Genomic DNA, 26,497 nt, shown 5'->3' with positions numbered 1-26,497 from the left:
GCCACTTTAAACAATGCCACTTTTATGTTTACATACCCTACATTACTCATCTCATATGTATATACTGTACTCAATACCATCTACTGCATCTTGCCATCTTTATGTAATACATGTATCACTAGCCACTTTAAACAATGCCACTTTTATATGTTTACATACCCTACATTACTCATCTCATATGTATATACTGTACTCAATACCATCTACTGCATCTTGCCTATGCCGTTCTGTACCATCACTCGTTCATATATCTTTATGTACATATTCTTCATACCTTTACACTTGTGTGTATAAGGTAATTCTTGTGAAATTGTTAGGTTAGATTACTCGTTGGTTATCACTGCATTGTCGGAACTAGAAGCACAAGCATTTCGCTACACTCGCATGAACTGTTACGGCTGTTTGAAGAAGAGGAGGACCAAAGCGCAGCGTGGTACGTGTTCATGATTTTTATTTGACTGAACACTAAAACACAAAACAACAACGTGAATAAACGAAACCGAAACAGCCCTGTAAGGTACAGAAAACACTAAACAGAAAATAACTACCCACAAGACACAGGTGGGAAAAGCCTACCTAAGTATGGTTCTCAATCAGAGACGATAGGCAGCTGCCTCTGATTGAGAACCACACCCGGCCAAACACACAGAAATAGAAAACATAGAACACATAGAACACAAAAACATGGAATGCCCAACCCAACTCACGCCCTGACCAAACCAAAATAGAGACATATAAAGGATCTCTAAGTTCAGGGTGTGACATTAACATCTGCTAACCATGTGTATGTGACAAATAACATTTGATTTCATTTGATTTAGATGACTAGATGACTAGATGGCTAGTTGGCTAGATGACTAGATGGCTAGATGACTAGATGTCTAGATGGCTAGATGGCTAGATGGCTAGATGACTAGATGGCTAGATGGCCAGATGACCAGATGGCTAGATGGCTAGTTGGCTAGATGACTAGATGGCTAGATGACTAGATGGCTAGATGGTTAGATGGCTAGATGGCTAGATGGCTAGATGACTAGATGGCTAGATGGCCAGATGGCCAGATGGCTAGATGGCCAGATGGCTAGATGACTAGATGACTAGATGGCTAGATGGTTAGATGGCTAGATGGCTAGATGCTGGCTTACACTACAGCCTCTATTCTTCATCCATTCATAGCTTCATTTTATGGCCCTGCTGTGTGTCTCAGCAACGCAAAAGCAATGGTTTCATTACCCACAGGGATTACATACACGTACCAGAAATGTACGTACTCACCGTACTGTGTACGTGTCTGCTAACTGGACATTTCTTAGAAGAAAGGGTGGCCTTCATCTTGGGACTGGGTCCTGGCTCAGTAGAGCTATGAAAGCACAGCAAGGTTTTTGTCACCAGGGCAATTTGATGCTTATCGCTTCTCCTTGTGCCAGCCGGACTGTGAGGGTACAGTAGGTGTGTTGGTACGGTCTGTACAGTCATCATTCATCAGCAATAGGAAATGTTGATGAGGACCACAACCACAACCTATTACACTCTGGCTGATCAGATAAGAGGTCTTCGCACGCACACGCGCACACGCACGCACGCACACACACACACACACACACACACACACACACACACACACACACACACACACACACACACACACACACACACACACACACACACACACACACACACAAACAGACACACATGCTCGCCTACAGCACCTGATCAGATAAGGGACCCTGGTAATGAGTGGTCTGTGATAACAGGACTAACCTGGAGCCCCACTGACAGAGCCCTTCTGTGCCTCCATCCCAATCGGTCCCAACACCCCTGTGACCAGGACTATAAGGAGACTGTACTCAGTGTGACTCACCGCCAACAGCCATTTATAGAGGACACGTAACCATGTATTTATTGGCAACTAATTAGCGACTATGTTACGGAACAGGAGTTGTGATAACAACGATTAAAATACCATTTCCCCATGTTGGACTTTGCTGATGTTTTTAGCTGATAAGCCACAAAGACATTCAGTTACTTTACTTTAAATAAGAAAAGTCATAAAGTCCACAAACCGACACAGCAGAGGTGGATGGATATTTATCACTAGATATTGAGACAATTGTGGAAAGTTACCGTAAGGACATTTTGTATATTATCAAAATGTATTTTCATCTAAATAAAGATAATACCTACTGTAGTACTATAGTACTGGCCTACTGGATGGGTAAGTAAATAGGAACTATTTGAGTGTATTCTGACCTAGTTGGGCCTGCTGAGCATGGTGAATGAGGGGGGCCTGCTGAGCATGGTGAATGAGGGGGGCCTGCTGAGCATGGTGAATGAGGGGGGCCTGGTGGTGCATTAGGAAAGGACTGGCTCAGCCCGGCTAGAGTAGGTCACAGGATAGTGCATAAGGTCACCATTGCACTGACCATTGCTGACACAACAGTGGCGGCCTTCACTGGTCGTGTGTCGGGGTCGAGACCGGGGGCGTGGAGGTGTGTCTGTGTCAGGGTCAGGAGGTTGTGTGTCGGGGCCGAGTGGCAGGGCCGGGGCCCGAGGAGGAAGCTGCGAGGACAGACAGATCTCCTTTCTCGGGTCGGGTGGGGAGACAATTCCGCGACCCTAACCGTGTTGAGATCTGATTTCTGAATGCAGGAAGGAAAGGACAAGGGAGGGGAGTGGATAAGGCCAGAGCTCTCTCCCTGCTAACTTGTCCCTGAATGCCACAGAGGTGGAGTTAGTTAGACACACAAAGCACCAGTCTAATATCTACCATTCTGTTCTGTAACAATACGCAGCACTTTATTTTTGGCTAGCAAGTGCTGGCTCTTAGAAGAAGTTAATTCAGCCTAACAAAGTGACTGACCCTGACTCAGAGTAATATAAACTAAGCCTACTTATTATCTTAACGCCTAAGGGAGAGGCAGAGAGAGAGAGAAAGAGGGAGAGAGGGAGAGAGAGACAGAAAGATAGATAGGCAAGTAAGTAAGTAACTATCTATTCTTACCCTTAAAATTTGCCTGGCTGTCCTCGTTTCCCTGAGCTTGGATTGTATTAACGATCAGTGAAAAAAGCATCTCTAAGATCAGCCCGACCCTGTCCATATAGTCTTATTAATTTCAATCTAAAAGGCCAAACTGATCCTAGATCAGGTGCTTATTGGAGGCTGTGTGTGTGTTGTGACGTCTCAGTGGGGATATACTGTACATGGATCAGGACTGTAACAGGAAGGTGGTGTCAGCAGGAAGTAGCATAGGGAGGAACCTGGACCTGCCCATACTGCTACAGGCAGCGGAGGAACAGACACACAGGCGCACACACACACACACACACACACACACACACACACACACACACACACACACACACACACACACCCAGCGCCTCTCCTCTTCTCTCTCTTCTAATCCTTCCTATGCCATGGTGTCCTCCACCCAAAAAAGGAAACCGAGCAGAGTGTGTGCCAGGGAATTTGCATGGCTCAGTCAAGCTGTAGGGCTGTAGGGCTGTGAGGGCTGTAGGGATGTAGGGCTGTGAGGGCTGTCAGGATGTAGGACTATTGGGCTGTAGGGCTGTCAGGATGTAGGGCTGTAAGAGTTGTGAGGGCTGTCAGGAGGTAGTGCTGTCAGACTGTAGGGCTGTAGGCCTGTGAGGGCTGTCAGGGTGTAGGGCTGTCAGACTGTAGGGCTGTAGGGCTGTAGGGCTGTGAGGGCTGTCAGGGTGTAGTGCTGTCAGACTGTAGGGCTGTAGAGCTGTGAGGGCTGTCAGACTGTAGGGCTGTAGAGTTGTGAGGGCTGTCAGGAAGTGGTGCTGTCAGACTGTAGGGCTGTAGGGCTGTGAGGGCTTTCAGGATGTAGGGCTGTCAAGATGTAGGGCTGTATGGGTGTAGGGCTGTGAGGGCTGTAGGGCTGTCAGGCTGTAGAGCTGTGAGGGCTGACAGGATGTAGGTGCTGTCAGGCTGTAGGTTGGTTGTGTTGAGCTCAGCAGTGAAGCCAGAGGACCAACGCCCCTCCATCAGCCCTGGCCTGGGACCAGCAGTTAGCAGGGAAAGGCATCACTACCTGAATGACATCACTATACTTCCTGACTGTCACCATCAGGTGATACCTGCTGAGATCTGTCTGTGGTAGAAGATGAAAGGTGTGTGCCTAATGTCCACTGTACATCAGAGTGTGTGAGTCGCACCCTTCCTTGGCACACACACTATGCGCGTGCACACACACACTATGCGCGTGCACACACACACACACACACACACACACACACACACACACACACACACACACACACACACACACACACACACACACACACACACACACACACACACACACACACACACACACACACATACTAAATTGATGATTGAATATGTTTTTATTCTTGTGAAAATTGGATTTTGTCTGTGGCCCTCAGCAGTTTGACTGTGAAAGAGGTGTGTGTGTGTGCTGAGAATATATTTCCCCCATAAAAATATTACCAAAGTACCTACCATAATGGACTTTAAGAATGAGTTCACATCACAAACCCTGAGCATCACAAACACCTATTTGTGAACCTGATTGCCTTGATAAGACCTAGGGAAAGCAGGAAGATGGTGGCTATAGTTTATTCCACTGCGTTCTGTGCTTGTTTAGCAATAGAGATTTCTAATAATATTCTAATGATAGCTAAAATATGAGTGTGTTTTGTTGGCACATGGCAACATTTTCAGCAAAGGACCACCTTCGCTCTGTCTTCCTCCTCACTGGGCCTGCTGTTTCAACATAGCACCAATAACCTGTCTGTCTCCCTGCCTGTCTGCCTGTTTGCCTTCGCTCTGTCTTCCTCCTCACTGGGCCTGCTGTTTCAACATTACATTTACATTTACATTTAAGTCATTTAGCAGACGCTCTTATCCAGAGCGACTTACAAATTGGTGCTTTCACCTTATGACATCCAGTGGAACAGCCACTTTACAATAGTGCATCTAGGTCTTTACTTTATCCTATCCTAGGTATTCCTTAAAGAGGTGGGGTTTCAGGTAGCACCAATAACCTGTCTGTCTCCCTGTCTGTCTGCCTGTCTCCAGCTTTTCTCACATTCTTTACCCTTTGTAGTGTGGGAAAATGCATGGACCGACACTGGAGATGAGAAGCAGGTACGGGGAGTCAACATTTAATATAGCACAGACATGAAATAGGACAGGAACAGCATCAGCACCGGGTAACATCACAGCGTATGACAACCAATGCAGCAGCCGGGAACAGAGAAGGGAAACGGACAACCATAGGGGAGGTAATAAACAGGTGATTGAGTCCAGGTGAGTCCAATAATACACTGATGCGCGTGACGGGGAAAGGCAGGTGTGTGTAATGATGGTGGCAGGAGTGTGCAATGCTGGGTAGCCTGGCGCCTTCGAGTGCCAGGGGGGAGGAGCAGGAGAAGGCGTGACAGAAACTACACAATGTCTTGCGGGAACCTGCACAATGTTACTACAATACATTATTTTGATACATTGGAAGAAATTCAGTATTTTCCCAAACTCTACCCCAGCCAGCTGCAAACTGGGGGAAGGACACAACAAATAAATAGCTTTCATGTGTGGCCCCTTACCACAATGAGTATGGCAAAATGAATCTCTGCTCAGAGGGCAGAGAGAAGCTACTGTGGAAGGAGCGTCTTCAGAGAGAGAAGCTAGTGTGGAAGGAGCGTCTTCAGAGAGAGAAGCTAGTGTGGAAGGAGCGTCTTCAGAGAGAGAAGCTAGTGTGGAAGGAGCGTCTTCAGAGAGAGAAGCTAGTGTGGAAGGAGCGTCTTCAGAGAGAGAAGCTAGTGTGGAAGGAGCGTCTTCAGAGAGAGAAGCTAGTGTGGAAGGAGCGTCTTCAAAGAGAGAAGCTAGTGTGGAAGGAGCGTCTTCAGAGAGAGAAGCTAGTGTGGAAGGAGCGTCTTCCACTTTGGAAGATGAAGAATTTTACAAATATGAGAATCATGTCTCCGTCAATCTGGAGTCTGACAGTGAGTTGGAAGAAGAGGATGAGATTGACCCTCAGCCAGCCCCAAGACCAGCCCATCAGCAGCCAGCCCCAGGACCAGCCCATCAGCAGCCAGCCTCAGGACCAGCCCATCAGCAGCCAGCCCCAGGACCAGCCCATCAGCAGCCAGCCCCAAGACCAGCCCATCAGCAGCCAGCCCCAGGACCAGCCCATCAGCAGCCAGCCCCAGGACCAGCCCATCAGCAGCCAGCCCCAGGACCAGCCCATCAGCAGCCAGCCCCAGGACCAGCACCTCAGCAGCCAGCCCCAGGACCAGCCCGTCAGCAGCCAGCGCCAGGACCAGCCCGTCAGCAGCCAGCCCCAGGCCCAGCCCATCAGCAGCCAGCCTCAGGACCAGCCCATCAGCAGCCAGCCCCAGGACCAGCCCATCAGCAGCCAGCCCCAGGACCAGCCCATCAGCAGCCAGCCCCAGGACCAGCCCGTCAGCAGCCAACCCCAGGACCAGCCCATCAGCAGCCAGCCCCAGGCCCAGCCCATCAGCAGCCAGCCTCAGGACCAGCCCATCAGTAATCAGCCCATCAGCAGCCTGCAGGAGGAGAAATATGGATGTAAAAAAATGTTGAAATTGAATGGTCTACTTGTCAGAAAGAATGAGCCACCCCACATGGCTGCCAATGTGATAAGGATGCAACCAGAGCCGACGCGGATGGTGGTTACTCATGTGCAGGACATAAAGCCTTCTTTTGAACTGTTCATCCCAGACACCATCCAGAAAATCATTCTGGACTGCATTAATTTGGAGGGAAGGTGTGTTTTTGGAGAGAGATGGAAAGAGATGGGCCAAACTCATTAACATGCATACTTTGGGGTTGTTATCCTTACTGGTGTTTTCAGATCCAATGGGGAATCCACTGAATCCCTGTGGGATGCAGAAACTGGCAGAGAACCTTTCTGTGCAACAATGTCTCTGGAAAACTTCCACATTATTTACAGGATTATCCTCTTCGATAACCGAGTCAGCAGACCAGCTCGGCGGCAGAGAGACCAGCTAGCTGCAACCAGCTCGGCGGCAGAGAGACCAGCTAGCTGCAACCAGCTCGGTGGCAGAGAGACCAGCTAGCTGCAACCAGGTCAGTGCAGAGAGACCAGCTAGCTGCAACCAGCTCGGCGGCAGAGAGACCAGCTAGCTGCAACCAGCTCGGCGGCAGAGAGACCAGCTAGCTGCAACCAGCTCGGCGGCAGAGAGACCAGCTAGCTGCAACCAGCTCGGCGGCAGAGAGACCAGCTAGCTGCAACCAGCTCGGCGGCAGAGAGACCAGCTAGCTGCAACCAGCTGCAATCAGCTGCAACCAGCTCGGCGGCAGAGACCAGCTGCGGCAGAGACCAGCTAGCTGCAACCACCAGAGAGACCAGCTAGCTGCAACCAGCTCGGCGGCAGAGAGACCAGCTAGCTGCAACCAGCGGCAGACCAGCTAGCTGCAACCAGGTCAGTGCAGAGAGACCAGCTAGCTGCAATCAGGCGGCAGAGACCAGCTAGCTGCAACCAGAGACCAGCTAGCTGCAACCAGCTCGGCGGCAGAGAGACCAGCTAGCTGCAACCAGGTCAGTGCAGAGAGAAGAGCTAGCTGCAACCAGCTCGGCGGCAGAGAGACCAGCTAGCTGCAATCAGCTCGGCGGCAGAGAGACCAGCTAGCTGCAACCAGCTCGGCGGCAGAGAGACCAGCTAGCTGCAACCAGCTCGGCGGCAGAGAGACCAGCTAGCTGCAATCAGGTCAGTGCAGAGAGACCAGCTAGCTGCAATCAGGTCAGTGCAGAGAGACCAGCTAGCTGCAATCAGGTCAGTGCAGAGAGAAGAGCTAGCTGCAACCAGCTCGGCGGCAGAGAGACCAGCTAGCTGCAATCAGGTCAGTGCAGAGAGACCAGCTAGCTGCAATCAGGTCAGTGCAGAGAGAAGAGCTAGCTGCAACCAGCTCGGCGGCAGAGAGACCAGCTAGCTGCAACCAGGTCAGTGCAGAGAGAAGAGCTAGCTGCAACCAGCTCGGCGGCAGAGAGACCAGCTAGCTGCAATCAGCTCGGCGGCAGAGAGACCAGCTAGCTGCAATCAGCTCGGCTGCAGAGAGACCAGCTAGCTGCAATCAGGTCAGTGCAGAGAGACCAGCTAGCTGCAATCAGGTCAGTGCAGAGAGACCAGCTAGCTGCAACCAGCTCGGCGGCAGAGAGACCAGCTAGCTGCAATCAGGTCAGTGCAGAGAGAAGAGCTAGCTGCAACCAGCTCGGCGGCAGAGAGACCAGCTAGCTGCAATCAGGTCAGTGCAGAGAGACCAGCTAGCTGCAATCAGGTCAGTGCAGAGAGACCAGCTAGCTGCAATCAGGTCAGTGCAGAGAGACGAGCTAGCTGCAATCAGGTCAGTGCAGAGAGACCAGCTAGCTGCAATCAGGTCAGTGCAGAGAGACCAGCTAGCTGCAATCAGGTCAGTGCAGAGAGACCAGCTAGCTGCAATCAGGTCAGTGCAGAGAGACCAGCTAGCTGCAATCAGGTCAGTGCAGAGAGACCAGCTAGCTGCAATCAGGTCAGTGCAGAGAGACCAGCTAGCTGCAATCAGGTCAGTGCAGAGAGACCAGCTAGCTGCAATCAGGTCAGTGCAGAGAGACAAGCTAGCTGCAATCAGGTCAGTGCAGAGAGACAAGCTAGCTGCAATCAGGTCAGTGCAGAGAGACAAGCTAGCTGCAATCAGGTCAGTGCAGAGAGAAGAGCTAGCTGCAATCAGGTCAGTGCAGAGAGACGAGCTAGCTGCAATCAGGTCAGTGCAGAGAGACAAGCTAGCTGCAATCAGGTCAGTGCAGAGAGACAAGCTAGCTGCAATCAGGTCAGTGCAGTGAGATGAGCTAGCTGCAATCAGGTCAGTGCAGAGAGACGAGCTAGCTGCAATCAGGTCAGTGCAGAGAGACAAGCTAGCTGCAATCAGGTCAGTGCAGAGAGACGAGCTATCTGCAATCAGGTCAGTGCAGAGAGACAAGCTAGCTGCAACAGGTCAGTGCAGAGAGACAAGCTAGCTCTAATCAGGTCAGTGCAGAGAGACAAGCTAGCTCTAATCAGGTCAGTGTGGGACAAGTGGGTTCCCCTGTTTTATATCCCTGGGCCCAACGTTACTGTTTATCGAGGAGAGGATCAGGAGAGGAGAGGATCAGGAGAGGAAAGGATGAGGAGAGGATGAGGATGGGGAGAGGATGAGGAGAGAAGAGGATGTGGAGAGGAAGAGGGGAGGAAGAGGAGGAGGAGGAGGTGAGAGGCAACATCTGGGCAGTTCATTCCCATTGTGCCTTCTTTACTGAGCTGGGAAACTGGAAAGTCAAACAGCCATTTACCTCACTGTGTGGTTGTGTGGATTCTGAGTGTCAAACAGACATCTGCTAGAGTTCACTTAAACAGCGTGACCCTATGAATGAGTAAAGCTCACAAACAAACTGTTCCTACACAAACTGTCATTATCAGGAACTAGGCTTTAGTGCAGAACTCACCATGGGACACGAACGGTGGCTTTTCAGATAACATTACCCAACTTACTCTAACATTCAAGTTGTACTGAACACAAAGATAATATTTCCTGTTTAATTTGATGTGTCACACACTATCATACCGAAATCTATGATTTTATATTTTATATTGGGCTTCCTCTATTGGGCTTCCTCTATTGGGCTTCCAGTCCCGTCCGTCAGAGCTGATGTGAGGAACACACATGAACTAGAGCTCAGGGGAGACAGACAGCCCTACATATATACATATAGGACAGACAGCCCTACATATACAGAGAGGACACACATCCCTACGTATATACAGAGGAGACAGACAGCCCTATGTATATACAGAGGAGACAGACAGCCCTACATATATACAGAGGAGACAGACAGCCCTACGTATATACAGAGGAGACAGACAGCCCTACATATATACAGAGAGGACAGACAGCCCTACATATATACAGAGGAGACAGACAGCCCTACATATATACAGAGGAGACAGACAGCCCTACATATATACAGAGGAGACAGACAGCCCTACATATATACAGAGGAGACAGACAGCCCTACGTATATACAGAGGAGACAGACAACCCTACATATATACAGAGGAGACAGACAGCCCTACACATATAGAGAGGACTGACAGCCCTATACAGAGGAGACAGACAGCCCTACATATATACAGAGGAGACAGACAGCCCTACATATATACAGAGGAGACAGACAGCCCTACACATATAGAGAGGACTGACAGCCCTATACAGAGGAGACAGACAGCCCTACATATATACAGAGGAGACAGACAGCCCTACATATATACAGAGGAGACAGACAGCCCTACATATATACAGAGGAGACAGACAGCCCTACATATATACAGAGGAGACAGACAGACCTACATATATACAGAGAGGACAGACAGCCCTACATATATACAGAGGGGAGAAGACAGACAGCCCTACATATATACAGAGGGGAGAAGACAGACAGCCCTACATATATACAGAGGGGATAAGACAGCCAGCCCTACATATATACAGAGAGGACAGACAGTCCTACATATATACAGAGGGGAGAAGATAGACAGCCCTACATATATACAGAGAGGACAGACAGCCCTACATATATACAGAGGTTAGAAGACAGACAGCCCTACATATATACAGAGGGGAGAAGACAGACAGCCCTACATATATACAGAGGGGAGAAGACAGACAGCCCTACATATATACAGAGGGGAGAAGACAGACAGCCCTACATATATACAGAGAGGAGAAGACAGACAGCCCTACATATATACAGAGGGGAGAAGACAGACAGCCCTACATATATACAGAGAGGACAGACAGTCCTACATATATACAAAGTGGACAGACAGCCCTACATATATACAAAGTGGACAGACAGTCCTACATATATACAGAGGTTAGAAGACAGACAGCCCTACATATATACAGAGGTTAGAAGACAGACAGCCCTACATATATACAGAGGGGAGAAGACAGACAGCCCTACATATATACAGAGAGGACAGACAGTCCTACATATATACAGAGGAGACAGACAGTCCTACATATATACAAAGTGGACAGACAGTCCTACATATATACAAAGTTGGACAGACAGTCCTACATATATACAAAGTGGACAGACAGTCCTACATATATACAAAGTGGACAGACAGCCCTACATATATACAAAGTGGACAGACAGCCCTACATATATACAGAGGGGAGAAGACAGACAGTCCTACATATATACAGGGGGGTGAGGGCAAGGCCAGCCCTACATATATACAAAGTGGACAGACAGCCCTACATATATACAGGGGGGTGAGGGCAAGGCCAGCTCTACATATATACAAAGTGGACAGACAGTCCTACATATATACAAATTGGACAGACAGTCCTACATATATACAAAGTGGACAGACAGTCCTACATATATACAAAGTGGACAGACAGCCCTACATATATACAAAGTGGACAGACAGCCCTACATATATACAGAGGGGAGAAGACAGACAGTCCTACATATATACAGGGGGGTGAGGGCAAGGCCAGCCCTACATATATACAAAGTGGACAGACAGTCCTACATATATACAGAGGGGACAGTCCTACATATATACAAAGTGGACCAGACAGTCCTACATATATACAAAATGGAGGGCAAGGCCAGCTCTACATATATACAAAGTGGACAGACAGTCCTACATATATACAGAGGAGACAGACAGTCCTACATATATACAGAGGAGACAGACAGTCCTACATATATACAGAGGAGACAGACAGCCCTACATATATACAAAGTGGACAGACAGCCCTACATATATACAGGGGGGTGAGGGCAAGGCCAGCTCTACATATATACAAAGTGGACAGACAGTCCTACATATATACAGAGGAGACAGACAGTCCTACATATATACAAAGTGGACAGACAGTCCTACATATATACAGGGGAGACAGACAGTCCTACATATATACAGAGGAGACAGACAGTCCTACATATATACAGAGGAGACAGACAGTCCTACATATATACAGAGGAGACAGACAGTCCTACATATATACAGAGGAGACAGACAGTCCTACATATATACAAAGTGGACAGACAGCTCTACATATATACAGGGGGGTGAGGGCAAGGCCAGCTCTACATATATACAAAGTGGACAGACAGTCCTACATATATACAGAGGAGACAGACAGTCCTACATATATACAGAGGAGACAGACAGTCCTACATATATACAGAGGAGACAGACAGTCCTACATATATACAAAGTGGACAGACAGCCCTACATATATACAAAGTGGACAGACAGCCCTACATATATACAGAGGAGACAGACAGCCCTACATATATACAAAGTGGACAGACAGCCCTACATATATACAAAGTGGACAGACAGCTCTACATATATACAGGGGGGTGAGGGCAAGGCCAGCCCAGGAACACAGCGATCTTCCTGAAATACCACATTAACCACAGAGCTTCTCTTCCAGACAGTTCCTGTTGTTGCATACAGAGAGGAATTCATTGTGCAACACATTCAGAGAAATCCCTGCCAATGTGCTTTGCGTGTATAATATCAATAGCAATTAAAGAGTTTATTTCCAAAACGCCATATCCACAAATGTTTCACATTTGTGTTCTTTCGTCGTAAATGATTGCTTGCCGATACCTTCATGTGTGTGTAAAATATGAATGTTCTCAGATTTTCATGAATTGATTTTAGATACATTTTTTTACACTGGATTGGAATGTTCCTGTATATTTGAATGTGATATGTGGTCGTCTCACCTAACTATCTTAAGATGAAGGCACTTCCTGTAAGTCACTCTGGATAGGAGCATCTGCTAAATGACTCAAATGTCATGGGTAAATGTTTTAAATACAGATCTCACATTACATATTGACTGGATAAAACCTAGCAGTACTAATAATTTCTCTGAGAGTGGAGGATATACTGTACAGCGTTTTACAAAAAGAAACATGAATATTTGTCTCTCTGAAATGATACCATCTAGTGATAGATTTGAAACAAATAGATGTCTGTCATTGAATGACCCCATGCCATGATTAGATAGTGAAAAAACACACCAATCTCTTTCATCATTTCTTTAAACAATAAAAACTAATTTACCAACATTTCTGAAAATAGATATACAGTATAGCATTTTTGAATGGATCTCTTCAATTGTAGTTATACGGTATGTTTGTCAAACAATAGGATTTCATCCTTGTCTGCAACACCCCAACTCTCTGCGATGGTCTCGCAATAGCGCCATCCCATTTCCGACACTAATACAGTAAAATGTGGCCCAATCCTCCTTTAAAATGACTGGTTTAGTTTATAGTGGCAATGGGACAACGAGATTGGTTTGTTTTCACTCCTTTTTCAGAGTTTTTTAAAACCTGAGGAGTATCATTCATAAGGCCACTCCCAAGATTTCAAAATTGAGACTATGACATGATATTTATTCCCGTCTAGACTTTCTCTTCTCTGAAATAACATGACCATCATTTGTGGTCAACCCTCTGCAATAAGTGGTGTGAACTCAGTCACAATCATGTGAATACACACACACACACACACACACACACACACACACACACACACACACACACACACACACACACACACACACACACACACACACACACACACACACACACACACACACACACACACACACACACACACACACACACACACACACACACACACACACACACACACACACACACACACCACATCACATTACGTGGCTAGGTCCATGACTCCAGAAACTGTATTAACAGCCTAGAAGTTTCTATCATACAGCATTCCCAAGGTCCAAGGTAGCACACTGACTACTCTGAACTGTGACACTGATAAAAACCTATCATTTTGAATAGTAAGTACTTACCCGCTGGTATATTGTAGTTCCATGCATTCCTACGATAAAGCTGGGCATAGTTCCCCACCATTTAATGCTCAGTCAGGTCCTTTATCCATGGTGTTGCCATGACAGCATCAATGTAAACAACAGGGTCATAACTCATAGAGGGATAGTTTGGGATTTTCCACAGTCAGATTCATTTATGTATCTAATGCTGCTAACTAGCATTAGCGCAATTGCTAACTAGCGTAAAAAAAATGATTGGAAATTTATGGGAACAGTTAGAATGAAAGCGGTTTCTGTCAACTTCCAGTCATTGCGTTAACGCTAGTTAGCATTGTCTCATGAAACTACCTCTAACTTCCTTCATACTGGACGCAGATAAACAAAAATGGTATCCACGAGTTCATCTGAATATGAGGAAGTAGATACAATCCCAAAGTATTCCTTTAACAATTGATGGGTTTATCATTGACTGCCTAGGAGAAGGAGGAGGCCAACCAAAGTCCAACCAATAAACACAAGTTCAAGAAGAAGTCACTAATAAAGGAATTTGACTCCCCCCTTCACTCAAATGACCCATATGGAAAAGTCATGACAGATTAGATAACCTCGCTGGAGTGACTGCTAAACTTTCTAATTGACCAATGGGATGTCAGGTGTAGGAGGGAAAGGTAAAATTTCACAGAATATTTTCAAGGGTAACCATGACAACAGTCCTCTGCCTCTGGGAAGGGAGAAGAACACCCAAAATAAGACTTACATTTAGTTATTGAGTGCTAGTTGGGTACAATAAAAAAATGTTTTATAAAGAATGTATTCCCAGCCTAAAGCGAATGACATCTGGTGTAATTTGTCAATTGTGCAAAATATGACCAAAAGTCTGATAAACAACTAAGTTAAAATGTATCCCGCTGAGTTGATGAGAGAAACATGGTGAAGAAATGTCCTTATTTTGACAGGCGTTATGGGAAAACACCGGCAAGGCCACCGGTGATATCATGCTATGTTTTCTCCTCCTCCAACGCAATAAGGCCCTGTCCAACCCCAAGCCCTTAGCGCTCTAAGGTCTGGGGAGCTGCAGTTAGTCAGTGCATACTTCCACCCTGCCCTAACTCAAGTCCAGCGAGCTCAGCTGCCTGCCTCCATCCCTTTCTCTCTCTCTCTCTCCCTCCATCAGACCACGCCTGTCTGGATGACATCAGCCTGTGATGTCATCAAGAGACCACCGGAGGCATGCGGAGTGCGTACGACAACATCCCTCTGGCAGGGGACAGTACAGAGCGGCTGGGCTGGGAGGCAGCTGTGGGTCCAAATCCCTCGCCCTGGAATCAGCCACACACACACACACACACACACACACACACACACACACACACACACACACACACACACACACACACACACACACACACACACACACACACACACACACACACACACACACACACACACACACACACACACACACACACACACACACACACACACACACACACACACACACAGGTTGTGATTGTAATAAAGACTCCCAGGACAGATTCATAGCTTGTTTTTCACTGTTTCTGCCAGCAGATAAATATTACAGTGACACCACTAGTTAGAGCAAGCAGAGAGTGAGAGGTCAAAGTTCCTGTATCCTTTAGTCTAGGATTATATGTCTGAGAGAATTGACGATGTGTTGATAAATAAAGCTTTGTGCCACCATGGCTAACAGCTACAAACTCTATATAACACAAAGTGAAGAAGTTAATCACTATTCACAGTTTAGCTCTGTGTGTCGTCCCCCCGTTCCTTTTAATCATAACAATGGAAACTAGAATCCAACTCGAGACTCAGCTGTGTAATCAATGTTGACCTTGGGGATTTTTGGTTACATTAAGATCCTTGGATGGATGGCCATATTTAACTTTACAGAGTAAGTCAGTAATCTTAAACCTGGTATCCCTATGGATACTTACTGGATGAAGCCCACGGTCTTTGGCTATCAACTAAACTGCGTGAAAATAGCTTTGTTCATCCAAAACAACTGTTCCTGAATTCTTGTCTTAAAGAGACAGTTCTTTGGCATTCCAGTGAGGGTATGCAGTGTTGAGTGGAGACTCCAGGCCTGGAAACCTCCATTCCAGTGAGGGTATGCAGTGTTGAGTGGAGACTCCAGGCCTGGAAACCTCCATTCCAGTGAGGGTATACAGTGTTGAGTGGAGACTCCAGGCCTGGAAACCTCCATTCCAGTGAGGGTATACAGTGTTGAGTGGAGAATCCAGGGCTGGAAACCTCCATTCCAGTGAGGGTATACAGTGTTGAGTGGAGACTCCAGGGCTGGAAACCTCCATTACAGTGAGGGTATACAGTGTTGAGTGGAGACTCCAGGGATGGAAACCTCCATTCCAGTGAGGGTATACAGTGTTGAGTGGAGACTCCAGGCCTGGAAACCTCCATTCCAGTGAGGGTATACAGTGTTGAGTGGAGACTCCAGGCCTGGAAACCTCCATTCCAGTGAGGGTATGCAGTGTTGAGTGGAGACTCCAGGCCTGGAAACCTCCATTCCAGTGAGGGTATACAGTGTTGAGTGGAGACTCCAGGCCTGGAAACCTCCATTCCAGTGAGGGTATACAGTGTTGAGTGGAGACTCCAGGGCTGGAAACCTCCATTCCAGTGAGGGTATATAGTGTTGAGTGGAGACTCCATCGAGACACCATTGAGTTAGAGAGAGAGAAGGAGAGAGAGAGAGAGAACAGAGAGCGAGAGCAGAGAGAGAGGGGAGAGAGCAAACAGAGAGAGAACAGAGAGAGAGAGAGAAAAGAGAGAGGAGAGAGAGCGAACAGAGAGAGAACAGAGAGAGAGAGAGAAAAGAGAGAGAGAGAACAGAGAGAGCGAGAGAGAGACTTGGCAAATCATGTTACCTCTAAGCTCATGGCAGGAACTCAACTCTCTCTGTTGCGTCATCCAGCTAGCTAACTCCCACCTCTCTCTGTCAGACTCCAAATGAAGTCTGCAGTCTGCATCGCAATAAAACACCAACATAAAGTTCAACTGAACTGTACTGTATTCTTTTGGAGACTTGGATGCAACTGCTGTCAGACAATCCGTGAAAAATGATGAGTATTGTAATGATGAAACTCTTGACTAACGTCACTTACAGCTATTCGATTATTTTTATATTATATTATATATTATTATATTATTATTATACAAGCATTTTCGATGTTAAAAATCTATAATTCTACACACATTGTCATGTTACTTAAGTTTAGATACTGTATGTTTTGTATCACTGTAGCAAAACAACAGTGTTCTCGGATCGTCACACAAAGAGAGACAGGAATGAACGAAGAGCTACAGTGAGCTCCAACAGTCCACTAAAATGGGGACACTATGTACAAAAAGTGCTTTAATTTCTGAACGGTTCACCTGATATGGATGAAAATACACTCAAATTAAAGTTGTCAGTCTGCACTTTAACCTCATAGTCATTATATCATTTCAAATCCAAAGTGTTGGAGTAAACAACCATAACAACCAAAAATGTGTCACTGTATTTGTCTCTGAAAATTCCTGTAGTATGGAGTGATTTGAGTGATTATGTTTATGTTTTGATAGATAATTCCCTCTTTTCCATTTGGTGTGGGTAATCCTGGCTTTGTTTGTGTTGGGGGACGTATTCCATCCTCCTGGCTGTCAGGCCCAGCGGTAACATAATGTAACTGCCCTATAGATTATCTCCAGATGTTGCGGTCTCTTAGAGAAAGGAACAGCATTAAGGCGTTTAGTTTCTGTATGTCGCATCCAGCCTCCTCTACTACTTCTCATCTCATAGAGTCGATAGGACTCAACTTTGAATATGGCTTAAACCCGGGATGTGCACGGTTATTTGAACATTTGAATATCCAAACGTACATTAAAATTTGAATACTTGTGTGAGTATACATTTCAGCAAAAATATAATAAAAAATGATAGGCCTATTTTAACACTGAAAATGATTTTTCTAGGCCTCTCGAGTGGCACTGCGGTCTATGGCACTGCATCGTCGTGCTTGAGGCTTCTCTACAGACCTGGGTTAGATCCCAGGTTGTGTCACAACCGGCCGTGACCGGGAGACCCATGAGGCAGTGCACAATTGGCCCAACGTCATCCGGGTTAGTGGAGGGTTTGGTCCAGCGTCGTCTGGGTTAGGGGAGAGTTTGGCCCAGCGTTGTCCGGGTTATGGGATGGTTTGGCCCAGCGTCGTCCGGGTTAGGGAAGTGTTTGGCCCAGCGATGTCCTGGTTAGTGGAGGGTTTGACCCAGCGTCGACCGGGTTAAGGGAGGGTTTGGCCGGCTGGGGATTCCTTTTCCCATTGCGCTCTAGTAACTCCTTGTGGTGGCCCGGGGGCCTGCAAGCTGACCCTGGTCGCCAGCTAGACAGTGTTTCCTCAGACACATTGGTGCGGTTAGCTTCCAGGTTAAGCGAGCAGTGCGGCTTAGCAGTGTTTTGGGGGACGCATGACTCTCGACCATCGCCTCTCCCGAGTCCATAGGGGAGTTGCAGCGATGGGACAAGACCGTAACTACCAATTGGATATCACAAAATTGGGAAGAAAGAGCGGTAAAAGTTTGAAAAAAATACCTTTTTCAAAATGAACTTAAAATATCCATGTGACATTGTTACGTATAAGGATATATTTCAACTTATTAATAAAGCAACAAACATTTTAATGTAGTTGGACTACAGTTTTCACGTGTGTAGCTAATTGTGTACCTTATGTTGGCCAATTAAGGGAAAGATTAAATTAAAGGCTCAATGTGTAGCAAGTGGAGTGAGAGTTCACTAAAGCAATGCAAGATGGAATAAAACGATGGAATTAAAAGTGAGTGAAATGAGAAGGAGTAGGTTACAACGAGTAACCAAATCAAATCAATCTGATTATTGGTCACGTACACATATTTTGCAGATGTTATCTCAGGTGTAGCAAAATGCTTATGTTTCCAGCTCCAACAGTGCGGTAATACCGAACAATACAAAATAATACACACACAAATATCAGAACGAGAAAAGTCAAATATATAAATGTTTATATACATTTATATATATATTTATTTGGACCTATATATTGTGTACTCGGAAAGTATTCAGATCCCTTGACTTTTCCCACATATTGTTACACATTTCACACTTATTCTAAAATTGATTAATTAAAAAAAATCCTCATCAATCTACACACAATACCCCATAATGACATCACAATACCCCATAATGACATCACAATACCCCATAATGACATCACAATACCCCATAATGACATCACAATACCCCATAATGACATCACAATACCCCATAATGACATCACAATACCCCATAATGACATCACAATACCCCATAATGACATCACAATACCCCATAATGACATCACAATACCCTATAACCACAAAGGCTAAAACACCTTTTTAAAATATTTGTAAATGTATTCAAAATAAAAAACAGATATACCTTATTTACATAAGTATTCAGACCCTTTGCTATGAGACACGAAATTGAGCTCAGGTGTATCCTGTTTTCATTGATCGTCCTTGAGATGCTTGTACAACTTGATTGGAGTCCCCCTGTGGACATGATTTGGAAAGGCACACACCTGTCTATATAAGGTCCCACAGTTGACAGTGCATGTCAGAGCAAAAACCAAGCCTTGAGGTCGAAGGAATTGTCAGCAGAGCTCCGAGAGAGGATTGTGCTGAGGCACAGATCAGGGGAAGGGTTCCAAAAAATGTCTGCAGCATTGAAGGTCCCCAAGAACAAAGTGGCCTCCATCACTCTTAAATGGTAGTTTGGAACCTCCAACACTCTTCCTAGAGCTGGCCGCGAAACTGAGCAATCGGGGGAGAAGGGACTTGGTCAGGGGGGTGACCAAGAACCCGATGGAACTCCAGAGTTCCTCTTTGGAGACGAGAAAACCTTCCAGAAGAACAACCATCTCTGCAGCACTCCAACAATCAGGCCTTTATGGTAGAGTGGCCAGACGGAAGCCACTCCTTAGTAAAAGGCACATGGCAGCCCACTTGGAGTTTGCCAAAAGGCACCTAAAGGACTCTCAGACCACGAGAAACAAGATTCTCTGGTCTGATGCAACCCAGATTGAACATTGTGGCCTGAATGCAAGTGTCACATCTGGAAACCTGGCACCATCCCTACTGTGAAGCATGGTGGTGGCAGCATTATGCTGTGGGGATGTTGATTAGCAACAGGGACTAGGAGACTAGTCAGGATGGAGGGAAAAATGAACGGAGCAAAGTAAAGAGAGATCCTTGATGACAACCTGCTCCAGAACGCTCAGGACGTTCACCTTCCAACAGGAGAACAACCCTAAGCACACAGCCAAGACAACGCAGGAGTGGTTTTGGGACAAGTTTCTGAATGTCCTTGAGTGGCCCAGCCAGAGCCCGGACTTGAACTCGATCAAACATCTCTGGAGAGACCTGAAAATAGCTTTGCAGCGACTCTCCCCATTCAACCTGACAGAACTTGAGAGGATCTGCAGAGTAGAATGGGAGAAACTTCCCAAATACAGGTGTGCCAAGATTGTAGAGTCATAGCCAAGAAGATCCAAGGATGTAATCGCTGCCAAAGGTGCTTCAACAAATTATAGAGTAAAATTTAAAAAAAAAAAAGTTTTTGCTTTGTCATTTTGGGGTATTTTGTGTAGATTGATGAGGGGGAAAACGATTGAACCTGTTTTAGAATAAGGCTGTAACTTAACAAATTGTGGAAAAAGCCAAAGGGTCTGAATACTTTCCGAACACATTGTATACACTAAGTGTTCAAAACATTAAGAAAACTTGCTCTTTCCATGACATAGGTGAATTAGGTGAATCCAGGTGAATCCATTAGGTGAATCCAGGTGAATCCATTAGGTGAATCCAGGTGAATCCATTAGGTGAATCCAGGTGAATCCAGGTGAAAGCTATGATCCCTTATCGATGTCACCTGTTAAATCCACTTCCATCAGTGTAGATGAAGGGGAGGAGATGGGTTAAAATAAGGATTTTTAAGCCTTGAGACATGGATTGTGTATTTGTGCCATTCCGAGGTTGAACAGTTTCCTGTGTATTCAGAATGGTCCACCACCCAAATGACATCCAGGCAACTTGACACAATGTTTTAGGGTCGTGGAAGCGCAGCATGTGGCCTCAATTAGCCTAGCTAGCTATAGATGGCTAGCTTAGCTAGCTAGTTAGTTAGCTTCTCTAGGCTACTCCAGTCAAGACATAAATATGGGATGATAAATAACATTGTGGCAACTACAAGTTAGCTAGTCTTGGCTGTAGCCGAGTTGCCTTGGCTGTGTTTCTCTCTTTCTCCCTCTGTCCTCTGGCTCCCATCTGATCACACACCGGCACCTGTATAGCAATAGAGAGCCAGCCTCTCTCCCTCCGTCCTCTGGCTCCCATCTGATCACACACATGCACCTCCACAGCAATAGAGAGCCAGCCTCTCTCCCTCCGTCCTCTGGCTCCCATCTGATCACACACAGGCACCTCCACAGCAATAGAGAGCCAGCCTCTCTCCCTCCGTCCTCTGGCTCCCATCTGATCACACACAGGCACCTCCACAGCAATAGAGAGCCAGCCTCTCTCCCTCCGTCCTCTGGCTCCCATCTGATCACACACAGGCACCTCCACAGCAATAGAGAGCCAGCCTCTCTCCCTCCGTCCTCTGGCTCCCATCTGATCACACACAGGCACCTCCACAGCAATAGAGAGCCAGCCTCTCTCCCTCCGTCCTCTGGCTCCTATCTGATCACACACAGGCACCTCCACAGCAATAGAGAGCCAGCCTCTCTCCCTCCGTCCTCTGGCTCCCATCTGATCACACACAGGCACCTCCACAGCAATAGAGAGCCAGCCTCTCTCCCTCCGTCCTCTGGCTCCTATCTGATCACACACAGGCACCTCCACAGCAATAGAGAGCAAGCCTCTCTCCCTCCGTCCTCTGGCTCCCATCTGATCACACACAGGCACCTCCACAGCAATAGAGAGCCAGCCTCTCTCCCTCATGCAGCAGTGCTCAGGGTAAAAAACAAACAACGTAAGTTGCAAAAAACACATACAGTGGGGCACAAAAGTATTTAGTCAGCCACCAACTGTGCAAGTTCTCCCACTTAAAAATATGAGAGAGGCCTGTCATTTTCATCATAGGTACACTTCAACTATGACAGACAAAATGAGAAAGAAAAATCCAGAAAATCACATTGTAGGATTTTTATTTGCAGATTATGGTGGAAAATAAGTATTTGGTCAATAACAAAAGTTTATCTCAATACTTTGTTATATATCCTTTGTTGGCAATGACAGAGGTCAAATGTTTTCTGTAAGTCTTCACAAGGTTTTCACACACTGTTGCTGGTATTTTGGCCCATTCCTCCATGCAGAGCTCCTCTAGAGCAGTGATGTTTTGGGGCTGTTGCTGGGCAACACAGACTTTCAACTCCCTCCAAAGATTTTCTATGGGGTTGAGATCTGGAGACTGGCTAGGCCACTCCAGGACCTTGAAATGCTTCTTACGAAGCCACTCCTTCGTTGCCCGGGCGGTATGTTTGGGATCATTGTCATGCTGAAAGACCCAGCCACGTTTAATCTTCAATGCCCTTGCTGATGGAAGGAGGTTTTCCCTCAAAATCTCACGATACATGGCCCCATTCATTCTTTCCTTTACACGGATCAGTCGTCCTGGTCCCTTTGCAGAAAAACAGCCCCAAAGCATGATGTTTCCACCCCCGTGCTTCACAGTAGGTATGGTGTTCTTTGGATGGAACTCAGCATTCTTTGTCCTCCAAACACGACGAAGCGAGTTTTTACCAAAAAGTTATATTTTGGTTTCATCTGACCATATGACATTCTCCCAATCTTCTTCTGGATCATCCAAATGCTCTCTAGCAAACTTCAGACGGGCCTGGACATGTACTGGCTTAAGCAGAGGGACACGTCTGGCACTACAGGATTTGAGTCCCTGGCGGCGTAGTGTGTTACTGATGGTATGCTTTGTTACTTTGGTCCCAGCTCTCTGCAGGTCATTCACTAGGTCCCCCCGTATGGTTCTGGGAGTTTTGCTCACCGTTCTTGTGATAATTTTGACCCCACGGGGTGAGATCTTGTGTGGAGCCCCAGATCGAGGAAGATTATCAGTGGTCTTTTATGTCTTCCATTTCCTAATAATTGCTCCCACAGTTGATTTCTTCAAACCAAGCTGCTTACCTATTGCAGATTCAGTCTTCCCAGCCCGGTGCAGGTCTACAATTTTGTTTCTGGTGTCCTTTGACAGCTCTTTGGTCTTGGCCATAGTGGAGTTTGGAGTGTGACTGTTTGAGGTTGTGGACAGGTGTCTTTTATACGGCAGGGTAGCCGTATAAAGGGGGCGGCAGGGTAGCCTAGTGGTTAGAGCGTTGGACTAGTAACCGGAAGGTGGCGAGTTTAAACCCCCGAGCTGACAAGGTACAAATTTGTCGTTCTGCCCCTGAACTGGCAGTTAACCCACTGTTCCTAGGCCATCATTGAAAATAAGAATTTGTTCTTAACTGACTTGCCTGGTTAAATAAAGGTAAAATAAAAAAATATATACTGATAACAACTTCAAACAGGTGCCATTAATACAGGTAACGAGTGGAGGACAGAGGAGCCTCTTAAAGAAGAAGTTACAGGTCTGTGAGAGCCAGAAATCTTGCTTGTTTGTAGGTGACCAAATACTTATTTTCCACCATAATTTGCAAATAAATTCATTAAAAATCCTACAATGTGATTTTCTGGATTCTTTTTCTCATTTTGTCTGTCATAGTTGAGGTGTACCTATGATGAAAATTACAGGCCTCTCTCATCTTTTTAAGTGGGAGAACTTGCACAATTGGTGGCTGACTAAATACTTTTTGCCCCACTGTATATCCGGATATCCAACATAAATTCATGATACTATTAGAAAAGAGAAATGATTTCAAATCCCCATCCATAGCTTACACATTACTAATGTAACGATTGGGTTAGTGCACTGAACTAAAGCCTAGGCATTGATTCGAGAATAAAAACATTTAAACAGTCAGTGTTGCATTCAACCTTCTGAAACACGTATCTGACTTCACAGTAACAGCACACAACCTTGTATAGGTACTCAAATAGTACTAATGTGACCTATTGGGTTCTAACTCCGGTATACGGTGTGTCACAAGACTGTGTTAGCCCTCTGTTGTAAAACTAAGGGATTGGTTCGGGGAGCTAACCCACGTGTTCAGCTATGAGGCAAATGTACAAGTATGGTTCACCGATCATCCTCTGTCACACTTCCAAGCCCGAGAGCTCTATATTTGAAGGAAATCCTGAGTCAATAAGTCCAACAACTCTTGTTCTTAATTTAATTTGACTTAAGTCACTAAATAACCCCACGGTTGTTCTACTGTATGTTCTTGGTAATACGAAACATGTGGATTGAAACCAATGATGGCAGTTTGTCTAAGATTCTAATTCCAAACTACTGCCATGATAAATATATGCAACATTATTCATACATTGTAGTTGGCCTGGTCAAGGTTGAAGCCCTCAATCAGATAGCAATTCTGATATTCAAAAATCTCATATCTGACAAATGCTTCAAAATATGCAGAATAGTTCCAGGCTGAACCATATCCACTCTGCTCTGCTCAAAAACTCCTCAGCCAGCGAATGGTTCTCATTAAGACAATAAAGCTGGAGAAATCCACATTTGATCAATAGGCCCTGGCAGGGAGCCAAACCATATCATTAACCTCATATTCATTCTGGCAATGAGCTTCGGCCACATTTTGATCAGCATGGTTTCTAAAGGAGTGTTTACCAAACAAGACTCTCTGCTCCAGTTGAGTGGCTTCAGACCATTCCAGTGACGTCAGGACCATGGCACACTGCTTTATAAGAGCAGATAGATTTTGAAGTCCCATTAGCATTGGAAACAACAGTTTCACACCAGGGGTTTGGACCACAGTTTTCACCCAGTCAGTATGTCATTGTGGAAACACGGACATGTAAGCAGTTTGCACTGTCCAGGAGAAGGAGCGAAGTCCTGTTTGTTTATGATTATTACCATGTGAAGGGAACCTGATGATGGAACCTGTCACTCAAATGCCATGAGCAGCATTAGAACCCTCGATGTCCTGTCATTAGGGCCCCAGGAGAGGTAAAACTCGAGGTCCTAGTAATATCACTATGCAGGAGAGGTAAAACTCAGGGTCCTAGTAATAGCACTATGCAGGAGAGGTAAAACTTGAGGTCCTAGTAATATCACTATGCAGGAGAGGTAAAACTCGGGGTCCTAGTAATATCACTATGCAGGAGAGGTAAAACTCAGGGTCCTAGTAATATCACTATGCAGGAGAGGTAAAACTCGAGGTCCTAGTAATATCACTATGCAGGAGAGGTAAAACTCGGGGTCCTAGTAATATCACTATGCAGGAGAGGTAAAACTCAGGGTCTTAGTAATATCACTATGCATGAGAGGTAAAACTCAGGGTCCTAGTAATAGCACTATGCAGGAGAGGTAAAATTCGAGGTCCTAGTAATATCACTATGCAGGAGAGGTAAAACTCGAGGTCCTAGTAATATCACTATGCAGGAGAGGTAAAACTCAGGGTCCTAGTAATATCACTATGCAGGAGAGGTAAAACTCGAGGTCCTAGTAATATCACTATGCAGGAGAGGTAAAACTCGAGGTCCTAGTAATATCACTATGCAGGAGAGGTAAAACTCGGAGTCCTAGTAATATCACTATGCAGGAGAGGTAAAACTCAGGGTCCTAGTAATATCACTATGCAGGAGAGGTAAAACTCGGAGTCCTAGTAATATCACTATGCAGGAGAGGTAAAACTCGAGGTCCTAGTAATATCACTATGCAGGAGAGGTAAAACTCGAGGTCCTAGTAATATCACTATGCAGGAGAGGTGTAACATCCAGATGAATAATCTTCTCTGCAACTCTACCTGACCAACCCTTCTTGATAAATAACGGAAAATGTATCCCATGTACACACACCTCATGATCAACAATGTATCCAGCGTACACCCAATCACCAATCGAACCCCTAATAATAGTTCCTCACCCCAAATATAAGACGTGTCCAAATGTTCTCATCTCTAATGAGGCATAATCACATGTACTGAACACACAGCGTTCACGCTGCTGTTCTAGCATGGTCTCCTAAAAGGTGTCAGGTTCACTAGGTCCATTCAGTATGATAGAACTGGGTCCAAACAGAAGAAAACAGACTGAAACAGGGAGGAACTCCCTGCACTTGTCCAATAAGAAATGCATTTTCCATTGCAAAATGTTTTGCTACAGTGTGTCCTAATGAACAGGACCCTAAAAGGTTTCGCTGCGGTGTGTCCTAATTAACATGACCCTAAAACGTTTTGCTATGGTGTGTACTAAAGAGAAGGACCCTGGGGGAAGACTGTGGAGTTCAGGGGTCAATCAGATACTGATTATCATCTGATTGGGAGACATGACACTGTGATCCCTCTATATCCAAACCAGGTGTGGACATTAGAGGTAGACAAAATAAGAGAAATACTATAATTTTCATTAGCCTGGATCCTAACGGAATGGTTATGCTTTACAAAGGAAATG

This window comes from Oncorhynchus nerka, linkage group LG22, assembly GCF_034236695.1.
Source record: "Oncorhynchus nerka isolate Pitt River linkage group LG22, Oner_Uvic_2.0, whole genome shotgun sequence".
Taxonomy (NCBI): Eukaryota; Metazoa; Chordata; class Actinopteri; order Salmoniformes; family Salmonidae; genus Oncorhynchus; species Oncorhynchus nerka.
Note: the sequence above shows the minus strand (reverse complement) of the source record.